The sequence below is a fragment of the Hordeum vulgare genome, chromosome 1H (genome assembly GCF_904849725.1).
Source record: "Hordeum vulgare subsp. vulgare chromosome 1H, MorexV3_pseudomolecules_assembly, whole genome shotgun sequence".
Lineage (NCBI taxonomy): Eukaryota > Viridiplantae > Streptophyta > Magnoliopsida > Poales > Poaceae > Hordeum > Hordeum vulgare.
The window spans coordinates 394,182,776-394,196,259 of NC_058518.1; positions in this window are offsets into that span (position 1 = coordinate 394,182,776).

The following is a 13,484-nucleotide window of genomic DNA, read 5'->3' on the forward strand; positions in this document are numbered from 1 at the left end:
GCTACTAACTACGGACCCGTAGGTCTGAAGTGGACTACTCGCGAGTCATTGGAGAGGTGATGATGTTGCTGTAGAAGCCCTCCAACTCCAAAGTCCCCTCCGGCAGGGCACCGGGAAGGGTCTCCAGATGAGATCTCGCGGAAACGGAAGCTTGCGGCAGCGGAAAAGTGTTTTCGTGGATCCCTGATTTTTTCTGCAATTTTAGGGAATTTATAGGCCAAAGAGCTAGGGCAGGGGAGCACTAGCGAGGCCACAAGCCTGGTTGCCGCGGGCCCCCTGGCTGCGGCAACAGGGCTTGTGGGCTCCCTGTGGGCCCCCTGCCTTGGCCCTCAAGTCCTCCTATCTTCTTCCGTTCTGGAAAAATTTATTTCGGGGATTTTATTCCGTTTGGACTCCGTTCCAAAATCAGATCTGAAAAGAGTCAAAAACACAGAAAAAACAGGAAGTGGCACTTGGCACTGAATTAATAAGTTAGTCCCAAAAAAGATATAAAAGGTATACAAAACATCCAAAGTTGACAAGATAACAACATGAAACCATCAAAAATTATAGATACGTTTAAGACGTATCAAGGCCCTGGAGGTGGAAGATGAGGCGGAAGAGGGCGATTGATGTTTGTGAGGCAACAACACTTAAAGCTTATGAGGCAGCAGGGCAGCGGTGCTTAGAGCTATCCATGGCCATGGCGAAGAGAGGTGCATAACAGAATGAAAGGGGATGATGGGTGTAAGTGCATCTAGTGCTCCTTAGTGATTTTGGTGGTTTGAAGACTTATAGGTTAAGAGACTAATATGTTTGTGAGTGTACACAAGCTCTATAAGTCGCTGAGGAGTTTGATTTATCCGATGAATATCGACCCCTAAAAATGTATGTCTTCATGTGAAGAATTTGGTCTTCCCTTGAAGACTTCGATCGCGAAGAAATTGCGAAGAAACTGGTATTCTTCATGAAGATATTGAAGATGAGGATATCGATGTGTCCTCAAGAAAACACTCTAAAGATTTTGAAGCATGAAGATTTACTCTTTCTGTTTCATTTTATTTACACTTGAGTCATAGGAACACTGTACTGTTAAAGGGGGTCGAGGTAAAACTACGGAATGAATTTCCTCATGATGCTCAACCCAAGCCTAAATCTACCAAAGCCTCAAAGTGAGGAATATGAGAGACATGAGGACTTTCACAGTTGAAAGTTTCGACCGTTGCCACGCCACGTGCCACCTGTCACAGATCTATCCACCCAACGGTCATATTATTCAAGGACATTTATGTCAAATCATGTCGGGATGCTCCCGGGCTATAAATAGACACCCCCACAACCACTTGCGGGTTGGCTGCTCCGAGAGAAACTAACGCTAGTCATTTAGAGCAACCCAAATTCCTCAGAGTCTTCGAGAGAAAATCATCAAGTGAGGAAATACCCCAAACACCCAAACCCAACCAAAACCCAAGTGATTGAGCATCACTGAAGAAGTTGTTCCTGTGTGGAACCGATGCTTGTTACCTTTGAGGACTGTCTATCCTCCACACGGTTAGGCGTCATGGTCTAGACCATTCAGCAGTAAATTGTGGATCGCCGGGTCACCGAGTTTGTGAGGGTTTGGAAGTCTGCCCTGAAGAATTACCACGAGCGTTGGGCCAAGATTGTGTGTCCTTTGCTCAAGGATAATACGGTAGGGATTGTCTGTCCCCGGACTGTGTGTCCTTTGGTTTCAATACCAAGACGCTCCAAACCAGATGTACAACTTTCATAACGGTTGGAACTGGGTCATCAACAACTGTCTTCATCGACCTACGGGTTCTGTTTCCTCAACCTTCTCATTTCCTCAATTGCATGTTGAAGACTTTCATCTGTACTGTTTGAAGAATTTGAATGAAGACTTTCTCTGAATTCCTCACCTCAAATTCTTCACTTGATTTAATCTTCACCTGCTTACCTTGTACTTGCGAACTGTGCAAACTGAATCTCTGAAATCTCATCGAGTACTTGGCTATATACGTTTTTACACACCTGATCCTGTACTATTTCTGTTGCACTCAGTTCATGACTGAGGACTTTCCTCACTAGGAATTTCCTCACTGATGAAATTGTAAAAATCTCCAATTCACCCCCCTCTAGTCGATATAACGCACTTTCAATTGGTATCAGAGCAAGGTACTCCCTTGTTCTGTGTGATTTTGTTTTAACCACCTGGAGTTTTAGTTATGTCGACTGCATGTATATGATCAAGGTTACTGCAGGATGTCCTACCTTTGAAGGAAAGAACTTCCCCTACTAGAAGACCAAGATGGAGATGCATCTTCAAGCCATTGACAATGATCTCAGGTATATTGTGGAAAATGGTATTCCCTCAATCACTGCTACTATCTCTGCCGCTGATGTGAAGAAGTTCAAGCAACTTGACTCGCAAGCGAAGAATATCATCTATGGCCATCTAAGAAAAGGTCAGTATAGAGAGTGAGTGCTTTGGGCACAGCTAAGCTTATCTAGGATAGGTTGTCCAAAATCAACGAGGGAGTCTCAACACAGCCTGACTCTCCTGTCGATGTTCTTCGCAATCTCTTCAATCGCTTGACAATGAAAGCTGCCAAGATACCTTTGATCGCCTCACTGACATCTCAAATGAACTGCAGGCACTGGCAGCTAGAGACATCACTGACCATAAAATTGTGAAGAAACTGCTACATTCTCTTGACCCATCATTTGACACACTAATTCTGATGATACAAGAAATAAGAGACTATAAGATGCTTGATCCTGCTGATATACTTGAGAGACTCAATACTCATGAATTCCAACAAGAATAAAAGAGAGATCTGTATGGACCAAGCTACTCAAGACCTCATGCGCTGAAGGCTAAGGCTATTTCCTCATCTGAAAGAAGAATCTGATTGCAGTCTTGGTGACCCTGAAGAACTGGGACAGGGACTTGCTATGCTCGTAAGGAAATTCCAGAAGTTCACAAAACGTGGCCAGTTCGGAAAATATTCAAGAAAAGACATGAGGAAATCAGAATCTTCATGTGAGGACTACAAGAAAAGAACCTGTCACAAATGCAAGAAATCTGGTCACTACATTGCTGATTGTCCTCGTTGGGTGAAAGAATCAAGGAATAAGAAATACAAGGATGAAAGTTCTAATGAATCGAAGAAGAAGAAATGTTCAAAATCCTCATCTTTAAAGTCCTCATCGCACAAGAAGACCAGTTTTAGAAAGGCTCGGGCACTCATTGGCAAGGAAATGGAGTCTGAAGAAGAATCTAAGGAATGTGATGAAGAGGAAGATTCTGAAGTGGAGTCAGAGTCTGGTGTCGCAAGTCTTGCACTGGCTACTACATTCGTCAGCAAGTCAATCTTCAACCTTGAAGAAAATGACAACACCATTTACACTAATGAATATGTTGATGACTTCGCTCCAACCTATTGCTTCATGTCAAAAGGTTCAAAGGTACCAAACCACACTTCCTCCTCTGATTCTAGTGACTGTGAACCTGATGATTATCAAAAACTCAGTTACTATAAACTTGCCAACATTGACACTAAGCAACAAAGTGCCATTGAAAAACTTCAGAAACTGCTAGAGAAAAGCGATGACCTGTTGAACGATGAAATGAATCGTACTCAAGTCCTCACTCAAGATGTTAAAAGTCTTCAATCTAGATTTGATAGTCTTCAAGATCATTATGGCACACTCTTGGCTGATCATGAGAAACTTTCCTATGAATTTCTTCAAAGGAAGCTTGATCCTGAGAAGTTAATAATGTCTCATGATGATCTTCAAATGGAAAATGATTCATTGCTTGCTCAATAGATGAGTATCGCTCAGGTTGAATTCATTCCACCATGTCTGAAATGCATCGAGCTTGAAACTGCTAATTCTTCACCAGAATCATAAAATGCTTCTATCGCTACAAATTCTTCAACTATTCCTATGGTATCAAATTCTTTACTTGAGGAGACCACAAATGCTACTGACGAAAATGCAGGATTGAAGGAATTGTATGTGACACGCATACAAAGTCTCAAAGGGCATCAAACCCTTTGCGATGTGCTAAAAAAACAGATTCTAACCAGGAACCCGAGGAAAGAGGGCATTGCCTTCGAGAGGAAATTGAATGTTGATGGATCATATTGGAAACCTGAGCAGTACCCCAAAACATCATGGATTGCTGCTAAAGCCCCTTCCATTGATCCATCCACTCTAACAGGCTTTGCATGTGAAAAGTCCTATTCCTTTGATGAGTCATTTGACTCCAACTATAAACTGTTCAAAAATCAATCTAGTGAAGTATTTGCTCGATATGTAGGAACTAACTGCAGGAATGGACCACCCGTGAGGAAAATCTGGGTCCCCAAAAGTTGCTTGGAAAATCTTCAGCTGAATGTGCTCATGACACCACCAGTGAAGAACCAGAACCCCAGATCAAATTCCTCAGGTGGACCAAAGTTTTCACGAGGATCAAATTCCTAAAATGGTCAATATTATGCTCGTACTCGCACTAATGCTTCTGATATGCAGGGAAACTACAAGGACATGATTATAAGAGTCATTCCTCAAATCATTATGTTCATAAGTCCTCAAAGAATTTTTGTGCCTGTTCATTTGAGTACTCTAACCCCCTTACTGTGAAAAGAAGTGCATTAGCTTCAATGCCTCCATTCTCATATGGTGCTCGCAGGATGATGAACTCCTTGCCACCCCTTCAAATGTGGGTGGTGAAGAAATTGAACTAATCACTTCTGCAGGTCAGGTCTCGAGATGAAAGTCATCATCTGAAGAATTTGCTGGAGACCTGAGGAAATTGCTTGACTGGACGCAAGCTAAAAATGATGAAATGATAACATTTCACTTGTCCTCAAATTTACTGTTTATGATGAAATTCTTATCTAATGAAATTGATATCATATTCTTTAGGTCTGAAGCATATGAGATGGTAAGCCCAAGAATGTAGAGTGGGTTCTTGACAGTGGTTGCACAAATCACATGTCTGGTGATAAAAGCTTATTGATGAATATGTCACTGACTCCATCACCACTGAAGCAAATCACTTACGTTGATAAAGGTAAAAGCAAGGTATTGGTACTTGGTAAAGTGGCTATCTCCAAGGACCGACACATGGACAAAGTCATGCTTGCCGAATCCCTTGGGTTTAACCTCATGTCAGTCTCAATACTTTGTGATCTTGATATGATTGTCATCTTTGGAAAATATAGATGTGTAGTCATCATGGAATCTAACAAATCCAAAGTCTTCGAAGGCTTTAGGAAAGGAGATTTGTATATTGCTGATTTTTCCACAGGTCCTCAACCAACCACATGTTTACTAGCAAAAACCTCAGAAGGCTTGCTATGGCATCGACGACTTGGTCATGCTGGCATGAGGAATTTGCACACACTAGCGAAGAAGAAGTATGTCATTGGCATAGAATCTGTCAAATTCCTCAAGGACCATCTCTGTAGTGCTTGTGAGTCTGAAAAAATAACCAGATCCAAACACCCCTCGAAGACTATCATGACTACTACTCGTCCGTTTGAATTGCTTCATATGGATAGGTTTGGACCTACTCATTATGCTACTCTAACCAATGCAACCTCTCTATATGGCTTTGTCATCGTTGATGACTATTCTCGCTATACTTGGGTACACATCATTCTGTATAAAACTGAAGTGTAAGAAGTCTTCAAACGATTTCCCTCAAGGGCCTCGACGAACTTCGGCGTCAAGATCAAACACATCAGGAGTGATAATGGGACATAATTCAAAAATACTGGTCTTGATGATTATCTTAATGAACTTGGTATTACTCACGAATTGTCTGCTCCTTATACTCCTCAACAGAATGGCATCGTTGAATGCAAGAACAAGACTCTGGTTGAAATGGCACGGACTATGCTTGAAGAATATCAGACTCCTCGTCGCTTCTGGCCTGAAGCAATCAACACTGCTTGCCACATCATCAACAAGGTATATCTATACAAATTCCTCAAGAAAACCTCATATGAACTCCTCACTGACAAGACACCCAATGTAAGCTATTTCAAAGTCTTCAGTGCAAGATGCTAGATTAGAGATCCTCACCATAGCTCAAAATTTGGACCTAAAGCACATGAGGGTTTTATGCTTGGTTAAGGAAAAGACTCGCACACCTACAGAGTCTTCAACACTTATCATAACAAGTTTGTTGAAACTGTAGATCTGTGGTTCGATGAAACTAACGGCTCGCAAAGAGACCAACTGGCTCATGTGCCAGATAAATTGACTCCCGAGGAAGCCATCAAGCTCAAAGCTACTGAATATATAATTCCTACTGAGGAACAACCCCTTGTTGAAGAAGTCATCCCCAACACTGATGAAATTTAAACAGGCGTACCTGAGGAAAATGCTACAGATCAAATTCCTCAGCCTAACCAAAGTCTTCAACCAGCTCATCCAAGGATTGCAAATGAAGTGGAACTTGAGAAAATCCTCGATGGCATCAATGTGCCAGGTCCTCTCACTTTCTCAAAAGCTTCACATTTAGTTAACTTTTGTGTGTGTTCCTCTTTTATGTCTATCACAGAACCCTCAAAAGTTGTTGAAGCCTTCATGGAACCTGAGTGGATTCAAGCCATGCAAGATGAACTTCTTCAGTTCAAGATAAATGACGTATGGGAACTCGTCAAAAGACCAGATCCTCGCAAGCACAATATCATTGGCACCAAGTGGATCTACCGAAACAAGCAACATGAGGATGGTCAGGTTGTGAGGAACAAGGCATGGCTTGTAGCCCAAGGCTATACACAAGTTGTAGGAATTGACTTTGATGAAACTTTTGCACCTGTTGCTAGACTTGAAGCTATTCGAATATTACTTGCTTATGCTAACCATCACAATATTACTCTATATCAAATGGATGTGAAAAGTGGATTACTCAATGGTAAGCTTGAGGAAGAAGTATATGTTGCTCAGCCCCCAGGTTTTGAAAACCCGAAGCATCCTAACAAAGCCTTCAAACTTAAAAAGGCACTCTATGGTCTCAAGCAAGCCCCTCGGGCGTGGTATGATACATTGAAGGAATTCCTCATGAAGAAAGGCTTCAAACCCGGTTCACTTGATCCTACTCTTTTCACAAAATCCTATGATGATGAACTATTTGTGTGCCAAATATATGTCGACGACATTATTTTTGGTTGTACTGACAAACGTTACAATGTTGAATTTGCCTACATGATGGGTGAAGAATATCAAATGTCCATGATGGCGGAGTTGAAATTCTTCTTTGGTCTGCAAATTCATCAACAACGCAATGAAATCTTCATATCAGGAGAAATACCTCAAGGATGTTCTGAGCAAATTCGGCATGCATGAATGCAAAGGCGTCAAGATTCCTATGCCTATAAACGGCCACCTCTGCACTGACAAAAATGGTAAAGATTTCGATCATCAGGTATATCGTTCTATGATTGGATTCTTATTGTATCTATGTGCATCTAGGCCAGATATTATGCTTAGTGTTTGCATGTGTGCATGTTTTCAAGCAAAATCGAAGGAATCACACCATAAGGCTGTGAAACATATTCTTCGATATCTATCTCACACACCAACACTAGGATTATGGTACCCCAAGGGCTCAAATCTTCACCTTGTTGGATATTCTAATTCTGATTTTGCTGGTGACCGTGTGGATCGCAAGTCAACGTCAGACACATGCCATTTCCTCGGAAGATCATTAGTCTGCTGGTCCTCAAAGAAGCAGAACTGCGTATCACTCTTCACTGTTGAAGCTGAATACATTGCTGCTAGGTCTTGTTGTGCTCAACTTATATGGATGAAGCAAACCCTCAGAGACTACGACGTCAACATGAAGAATGTGCCCCTCTACTACGATAATGAGAGTGCAATCAAGATCACCTACAACCCAGTACAACACTCGAAGACCAAGCGCATTCAGATTCGTCATCATTTTCTTCGTGACCATGTACTCAAGGGCAATATCATCATCGACCATGTGAAGACTGATGATCAGCTAGCAGATATCTTCACAAAGCCCTTGGATGAGAGAAGGTTTTGCAAGTTGCGGTGTGAGCTAAATATCGTAGAATCTTCAAATGTTTTGTAAACATGCACACATCCTAACACTTATGCAAAATTGATGACTTATATGTGCAACACACAAAGTAACGATTTTCTTCAATCAATGAAGAATATCACTCTAAGTGAGAATAAATTGGTTCTCACGGACCTACGACAATTGTACGCGGCGTCTGAAATCATCATTCTTATACGGTGGGTCACGCCACCACCCAACTTTGAAATTCTTTAAGTTGGAAATTCTTCAATCCGAGACTTTTCACAAATTCTTCAATCTAAGACTTTTCCCAAATTCCTCAAAATTTTCAAAGTCTTCAAAATTTTCAATTTCTTAAAAAAAACTTTCTGTAATGATCTTCATTTGACTATATATATTGTAATAAGCTTTCAATGTCCTCAACAACATTCACTTATGGCTAAATCTTCAAGTTGGTATTTCCTCTAAGTGAATGTGATCGGACCCGTCTCCCCTCTATGCTAACCTCAACCCAGTCTATTCTCAATTCTTCATATGCGTTCTGTTTGACACTTGTTCAAAATCCTCCCTGGGTCCTTGCCAGCTGAGAGCTTTGTAACAAAATCCTCAAAATTCAAAAATAAAGTTTATACATTACCACAGTAACCGCACCCACTACTCACATTCAAATAACCACGATGTCCACTGCTTCGATCGTGGGTACCACGTGTCATGCGGAGACGAAGGGGCGAGGGTAGTTCCGTCCGAAATTTTTGCTTCACACCGTTTCACCTGAGCTATAAATAGCCCCTTACCCTCCCTCAGTCAAAAACTCTTCCTCCCTCTCTTCTTCTCCGCTCGATCTCAAAACCTAGCGTCACCGCTAGAATCTTCGTCGTCGGTGACGAGAAGCTTCACTGCCTCGACCTCGCCGTCACCGGACTCACGCCGACTGCGGAACATCTTCCTCCGCCGGCGCCGGAGCTGTCTTCAATCGCGAGTTAGGGAACTGAAAATCTGGACCAAAGAACTTGTACTTTTACTTCTCCAGTTCATCGTGTTCTTCGCACAGGGTAATTAAAATCCTATTTTACTGCCCTTGTTGATCTCTTTATTCTCTTAAAATTTGTGAAATCAGTTTTTCCTCAGAAATTCTCTCAGCTGTGCGCACCCATGTCTAGAACACTTTATGAATTTCACTAAGCCACTAAATTCTTCATGAGATTCCTCAATTGTGTAATTTTTTGAATCTGCACAACTTTGGAACCCAAGATCAGAATGCTTAGTCAAATTCCTCAACTCACTGGTCAAATTCCTCAACTTAAGTTTTTTTTCAATTTCCTCAAATCTGAGAACGCATATGACCTGTCCAAATTCTTTGCACCTATACTCTGTTCACAGGTACAAAATGTCAGGTGATGAATCACTAGGTTCTCATCAACTTAACTCATTTGCAGCAGTTTTTAAGAAACATTACCTGTGTCCTCAGGTTCATCAAGAATACAAATTCCTCAGCAAAAACCTCAGCTGAAGAAAATGGAGGAAGACAGAAAAAAGAAGGGTGGCAAGAAGCTGGAACAGAACACTGCCTTTGAGATCCCTGAGGAGATATATGCTGAGTACTGCACACGTGATGAGGAAATTCATGGTAAAGAGACCATGGAAAATGCAAGATAAGGCTTCAAAAGATTGAACACGGATGGGCAAAGGAGTGGAAGGAATATAGGTATGTCACTCCAAAATATGCCAAGAACTTTGCCCTCAAACCTCCTTGCAAAAGGTTGCCACGGGGAGATCAACAAGCAGCACATCCTTCAAGCGTAACCACAATTGAGGATTATCCTGATGAAAAAGACAAGTATTTTTCTAAGCTGCAGAAAAAGGCTAAAGATGTTGTCACAAAATTTAATGAGGACTCTGTTGCTGCAGCTACTACTGCCACTTCTTCTGCTGCCGAGGCTTCTGCTACAGAAAAACCTCAGAAGAAGGCTCTGTTGAAGAAACCAAGTATCAAGCCAAAGGCCTCATCAGTAGTTTCAAAAGAGCAACTTGCTGTGAAAGTAGCAACAACTGCCAAGTACTCAACTGCACCAAAGTCTTCACCTCCTGTGCAGTCACATCAGACTGAAAATCCAGGTTCCTCTGTACCATCAGCCACAGGCTTAGTTTCAAAATCTTCACCTGGTGTCGGGACCCCGATCCTGAGTCATAAGAACCTAGCCTGTAACACATCACATCACTTTGCGGCCTCACGCACGGTAAATTCCACGGCTGCCACCTTACCTTGGCCGGGATTGTTTGCGTCTTTTGGCTCACGTATATGAATATGTTGCTAGCGTTCAAACGACAAAGAACCCGGGCCGACATGACTAGTTATAAACCCCAGCGGTACAACCGTACAGGGACAGGCATACATAACCCAGCAAAGCAGGTGTCGGTCATCAGCGTGTGTAGACGAGTCGTAGCAAGCTACAAGGACTCCATTACACCGCGTGACATTTCCCCGAGGGGACAGACACAGCAGCAAAGAAGAATGCATGCCGGTCAATCAATGTGTTCCGAGCAGTAGCAAACTACCAAGGCTCGATGGAATCACAAAGAGGCATTTCCCTGTAAAGAGTACTACTAAAGGCAAACAACTAGGTGTCGAATCCCACACATATAATGCATTTCAAACATACACACATTATGCACGATATGTGTAGATACAACATGGCATCACAACATAACTCTATGACTCAAGCATTTATTAAAGACTCATAAGAGTCAACATAGTATGATATTACAAACAGGGGTCTCGTGACCCGACACTCAAGTCATACAAGCAACAACCGGAAGCAAATCATGTTTGGGTACAGACATCTACTAAAAGTGGCTGGAAGAGCCTGAAAAGCTACTACGACCCTACCAAAGGAGCCAGACCTCTGTCTGGGATTCCCAAGCTATTCCGGTCAACATCGAACACATCGCGTAGAACCTTTTAATGAGTCTAAGTCTTCTCTGCAAAAACATAAATAAAGCAACCGTGAGTACAAAGGTACTCAGCAAGTCTTACATCAGAACTATCTACATATGCATCATGTTTCAATGAAAGGATTGCGGGGTTTGATTGCAGCAAGCCAGCTTTGACTCTTGGCTAACCCGTACTACGACTACAAGTTCTTTCTTTGAGGTGGGATAACGCACACGAGTCCACATATTCACCAATTCAATACACCACTATGGATCCACTCTCGATTCCCTACGAGAAGGCCTTCCATAGCACTCACACTTATCTTGCATGTTTTAGAGTATCCATTTAAATTGTCTATGTACCACGTAATGTTTCCAAGTAGTCCATAACCGAGGACGCGGCTATTCGAACAGATTGAATCACCCTGCAGGGGTATACTTCTTCACACATGCTCCCACCACTTAGCACCATATGCACGTCATGCATCTCGGCAACCTTCAAGCGGAAGCACTGGCGTGGGTGTCGGCCACGACCATTAACCACACAAGACCCTAGTCCAGGTTTATCGCCTATTTGAGACTGAACCCGCAAGGAAGTCCGGCCGAGGTTTCCTCTACGGCCCCAAACGATGTGCGCAGGGTTCCCAAGCCCACCATTTGGGTGCCACTTGGTACACCGTGCCACTGTGTATCTACCGTAGTGAAGCCTACCCCGTCGGGCAGAGCTAAACACGGCCGCCAACACTTTTCCTACAAACACCAGAAACTAATTGCAACTCCTGGACAGAGATCTAGGCAATTAATAAGCCGAGCGGGGTCATATTTCAGGGCCCAATGCATGGTAGTATCTTGTCTTGGATAACATACACAGAACTCAGTTCTTAAGGACGGTCCCAATGAGACAACCCGCCATGTACTCCTACATGGCCTCCCATCGCTACCTTTACCAAATCAGATTCACACCTTTACTCTCACACTGTAGGACATGAACACAACCATTCCGACACATCATTCAGATGGATCAAACCCGACACAACTCTAAGCATAGCAGGCATTGTAAACAAGCATGGATGAGTAAGCCCAACAAGGCTCAAGCAGTTGCTACTCATGCTAAGTGGTTTCAACTATTTACTGTGACAAAATCAGGTCATGCAGAGGAATGGGTTCAACTACCGATAACATGTACAGTTGAATCGTGTTTGTCCTAATGTAGTAAAAGAGAGCAGGAGCGAGAGGGTGGGTTTATATCAATATGCTCAAGGGGGGTTTGCTTGCCTGACACATCTGAAGATAGCAATGAGTCTTCATCAATGTCAACGATCACATCGTCGGAAACATCGTTTACCGAGAGGGCACAACACCGACAAACAAGAAAGAACAACATTACTTCACGGAAATGCAACACTATGATGCATGCTCAAGTCATGAAATGAAAAGTGGCAAGGCTAATGTGGCTATCATTTCTTAAATTGAAGTTGGTTTGAATTAGGATCCAAACATCACTTCAAGCCGGTTATTTTTCCGGATACCCTTTTAATTGATTCGACCTGAAGCTCAAAACAAATTGTTCCAACATGTATGGAGTTAGTATTTTGAGGTACTGATTTGCATTGACCAATGTTTGAGCATAGTAATTGGAGTGGAATTCAAATAAGTATCAATTTCCAACTCCAAACTATTTATTAAATTTACCCTATTCATCATTTTTCCTATTTGGTGTTGTTAACTTTTTCAAACATGCATGAAAATGCCATAATCAGATTCCTTGGATTTTTCTGATACTTTTTCATATATAAATTATTTTCATCCGAGTTATATTTTAATTTCTATGATTTTTACAAGTTTTAGCAATTTCCTGGATTTATTTTATAATAGGAAATCAATTACTGCGTCAGCACTGCATCAACATTGCGTCAGCAGTCAACTACGCCTGGGCCAGGTCAAACCTGACCAGTGGGGTCCACTGGTCAGTGACCAGGGGCTAATCCCGCGCTGACCCGCACTAAGTGAGGTTTGACTCACCAGTGGGGCCCTTTGTCAGTGGCTCGGGGGGGGGGGTTAGTTAGGCTAATAGGCTGGCCATGTCGGGGGCTACCGGAACCTGGCCGGCGGCGACCACGGGCGCGGCGGAGGCTCGCCGGACATAAGCTAAACGGCGCTACAGAGGCCCATTTTGCACGCGGTTGACGGCTACAGCGAGCTAGCAAAGCAGCCGATCTGGCAGGGGCATCAGGAGAGGCTAGGGTGGTCGGGAGAGGCGCCGGCGACGAGCTCGTGCGGCGGCAGGATCTCGGGTTCTTCAGAATTGGTGCTAGAGGGGACGGACGTCTGTGAGAAGAGGAGAAATGGAACCGGTGGCTCACGGGGCTCGACTGGCGGCTCGGAACGCTCAAGGAGGCCCTGCTGGCAGCGAATCGACGACGGCATCCGGCGGCCGGAGATGAGGACGATGGCGGCAGTGGCGGCGCTCCGAGGCTCCCGGGCCCGATTCCGGTGGCAATGAGGA